Consider the following 4,112-nt stretch of genomic DNA (forward strand, 5'->3'; position numbering starts at 1 on the left):
CATTTATTTTGCTTTTAGCGGTAATTTATTTTGTTTTTAGCAGCAATAAAAATAGCCACTAATATATTTACTAGCAAATAGACATTAGCCGTCTTATACTTTGTCGCTAAAAGGTTTCAGTGGCAATTATCCATTTGCCGATAAAGACCTTTTTAATGGCCGCTAAAAGTTATAATTTTTTGCGGCAATTATACAATGGCCGGTAAAGACCTTTTTAATGACCGCTAAAAGTTATAACTTTTTGTGACCATTTTTTTGGTAATTTATATGGCCACTAAAAATAATTCTAAGTTTATAATATTATTCACTTTTAGTTGTTATTGTTATTGTCGCTAAAACCTTAAGTCATTTTTTAATTATATTATACTCATTTTATTAGAGCTAACAACCTATTTGTTTTCTAAAATCTCAAATTATTTTTTAAGACAATTATTATTATTTTCACATAATATAAATATATTCAAATTAATTACTACAAAATGAAATATTTTATTAAACACAATAGCAATAATAAGTCTACATATCTAATCTAAGAAGTATGTTTTAAAATGTAGAAAATTACAATAGTAACATCCAAGAAAATATCTTGTGATTGCAAAGCTATAATAAGATGTGATTGCATATAATATTTGAGTTTCAAGCATTAACATTTACAATGATACTAAAACCTATCACAAAATTTCGAGAAGAACAATGATAGAGCATGTTGTTTTCTTCACTTTTCAAACTTCCTTGTGGATAAGTCTTTGATCAAAAGTCACACACCTGCAAGAAGTTTTCTATTAGAATTATTAAAAATTAGATTTGTAATGACTTCTATTCTTATATGATTTCAGTGAACAAATATTCCAATGAATCTAGTTCTAGTTGTCTATCAATGTTGTTTATAACAAAGACTAAATGCTTTTGGCCTTCAATGCAAGCTCAGAAATAGTACGAGTTAAAAGAATCACATCTATTATCATGAAAAAGTACCATCAGGCAGTACCAGCATACAAAAGAAATAGTAGAAAGCAGTTTATAGTCTCAATGCTTGCCAGTACTTTTCCTCACAGGTGAGAAGAGACATTGCTAGAATGAGTTATCTATCATGTGCATTCAAAACAAAGTTCTTACAAAAACATAATTGAAACAAAAAGCAAGAAGTGAATGAAGAAAAGAATAAAAATAAAATAAATGGCATCCCGAGGTAATTGCATGCAAGGGATAAATTAGACTAAGATAGTGTTTCACCTTAAAAAAAGAAATAAAAAGTAAAACAAACAAAATATGAGGTACTTTCCAATTCACTCATACAGGGCTCGTATAGGTAGCGTTTGTTTTGAGGTATTGAGACAGAGACCGAGAGACTGAGACACAATATCATGTTTGTTGGTTCAGAGACTGATACTAAAATTTCTGTCTCTATCCCTAAAATTTCAGTATTCCAGTACCTCCAAAAAGTAGGGACACAGGGACTGAAATTTTTAGAGACGGATACTGAAATTTTAATAATATTTTATACCTAAAATACTCTCATTTCAATTAATTAATTCCAATTTTATCCTTTGTGCAAATTAAATTAGAATTTTATTCTTGTTTCAATTTCTGTCTCTCACTTTGTATCAAATAGAATACTGAAATTTATTTCGGTCTCTGTCTCTTAGTCTCTGTCTCTCTACTAAATGCTACCATAATGAACAAGACTGGACTAAAGATTAAGTAATCACCAGTATAAGTTAGGTACTCAGAGCATCATCACTTTCCTTTTTAAACTTGAAAGAAACAATTATCAATTATTAAGCATATAATCACAATTACACCATTTGGATCACATACAAAATAATATTTGTAAGCATATATATCATGTTAGAAGACACATACTTGAGCTCGAGGATCAACGTTGAGTCCAAAACTTGCACACAACAGAAAAATATCCCTTGGTTAATCTTAAGTTCAAGTACTGCTAAAGAAAAAACAGAACTAAATAAATAATTAAAAAGGAACTTAGTTTACGTACCAACTGTTAGTGAATTATTAAAATGAACCACCTAATAGTTCTTATATTGGAATTGCCTTAATGTATATATGGCATGTGCCTAACGCCGCTTGCTGCTGCTAGCTTTCCCCACTATACTTATCATCTATCAATAATTAAATAATAATGCACAATAATGAGTCAATTAACAATGAATCAACATGATTAAGCACAACAACATGAAATTCAAAGGAGAAACAGACACCATTTCCTTTATCTAGTTTCATAGTTGCTTCCTGGGATGACTATATTACACCATTTCCTTTATCTAGTAAGTGAAGCATTTGGTTTAATTACTCTTTTGGTCCCTATAGTTTCACGAAATTTTCAATTAGGTTCTTATAACTTTTTTCTTTTTAATTGGGTCCTTACATCAATTTTTTTTTTTCAATTAGGTCCCTCTTAGTAGTAATTGGCATAATTGTATAGGGACCCAACTAAAAAGAAAAAATTGGTGTAGGGACTCAAATAAAAGGAAAAAAAAGTGTAGGGACTCAATTGAAAAAAAAATTGGTGTAGGAACCCAATTAAAAGAAAAAAAAATATAGGGACCTAATTGAAAATTTCACGAAACTATAACAATCTGAATACTTCTACTAATAACTTGTAATGAATGCTGGTTATTTTATCTTCTTATAATATAGGCTAAATTTCTTCAAGTTGCTGTTAGACACAAAAATAAAGTTAGATTTAATGGTAACATTCTCTATAATCACAAACTATGAAATAGTATACCACACTACAACTACTCTAACTAACTAGTCAAATGGTTCTTTCATTATGTGATCTAATGAACTACCAAGCCACAGGAACCTACGTACTGAACACCAATAAGCTTCTTAGTTTCCTATTCTATCACTAATTTTATGCATCCTATTATGTTTCAAACTTGTATATATATACCAACAGGTATGATTAGGATGTGGCAGCCACAGCTAATTTCTTATGGAAATATGGACTTACCGAATTTCTCTCTGTAGAGAAACTACAAAACAAAGATTTTACAAAATCAGAACCAAATACACACTAAAAAGATATTAATGAAGAGTGACAATAGAAAGCATGGATTTACTTAAAAATGAAAGTTTGATGTGTGTAGGTTTTAGAAGAGCATGTGGTAGCATGAAAATAAATACTTGAATGGGATTTTTGATGGAAAAAATTAAAGCTTCAGATATTTACCAGTGTGATTTACATGGCAGGTACTTCTATAGTTTTATTTACATGGATCAGTCACAATTATCTTGAATGCCTGCATACAAATAAGTGTATATAGTCAATAAACTTTTCAGAGCATTTTTAGAGAGCTGTTAGGAAAATATTTTCTTTTTTGAAAGAAAAGGAAGTTTACCTCAAAAGCATGACCATAATGTTTCCCAAAGATCCCTTTTCTCTAAAACAATTAATCTAGTTTCACTAAAGTTTGCTAAATCAACTAAGTCTAAAACCTCCATTTAATTTGAACTTGGAATCTTCCATTTCATCTACTTCTTATATTAGAATTGTAATAAAAAAATTTGTATATCCAATCATATTTTGGACAAAATTCAAAGAACAGAGAAGAGAACCAATCTTACAGAGAAGCAACTATGATCTAATTCACAGTTCAAACTGTCCAAGAATCACAGAACCACACATATACACGATTCTCAATATGAGGGATAAAGATTACCTCCTTTTCAACAATGGAGGAAACTCTGGTAGGAGCTGAGGGGCCAGAGCAGAATTTTCGCGCTGACTGGCTTAAAAGCTGAAAAAATAAAAAAAATAACATCAGGTTTCACTTAAAATATCAACGGATCAACTACCTTCACATTTCCCTCCATGTCTCCATTGAATTTGAAATTTCATCATAAGAGATTAGTAAGAGAAAAACTCACCAAGGGATATGGGCTACTAGAAGAAACCCTCCGCCTTATGATACCGAGCATGATTCCCCGGCAACTTTAAAATCTAATTTCCCCCGCACAAAGAAAAAAAAGGCAACAATTTCAACAACCATCATGAGCTGAGAAATTACTAGCCGTAATAGCAAATTCACGCAACAGATAATATCTTCGATCCAATTCGTTTCAGAGGAAACAACACGTGCCAG

The 4,112-nt window shown here is 30.6% G+C and overlaps 1 long non-coding RNA gene across 1 annotated transcript; it reads right to left on the bottom strand.

Annotated features, from left to right (window-relative positions):
- Window positions 1–585: 585 nt before the first annotated feature.
- Window positions 586–2,103, bottom strand: LOC148554273 (uncharacterized). The gene is made up of 2 exons (XR_015892025.1): window positions 1,864–2,103; window positions 586–765 (listed from the first exon to the last, which is right to left on the bottom strand). It is a non-coding gene; the product is annotated as an uncharacterized LOC148554273 (long non-coding RNA).
- Window positions 2,104–4,112: the final 2,009 nt, after the last annotated feature.

Source organism: Arachis ipaensis, chromosome B7 (assembly GCF_059453495.1).
Source record: "Arachis ipaensis isolate K30076 ecotype BB chromosome B7, ASM5945349v1, whole genome shotgun sequence".
In the NCBI taxonomy this organism is placed as follows: Eukaryota; Viridiplantae; Streptophyta; class Magnoliopsida; order Fabales; family Fabaceae; genus Arachis; species Arachis ipaensis.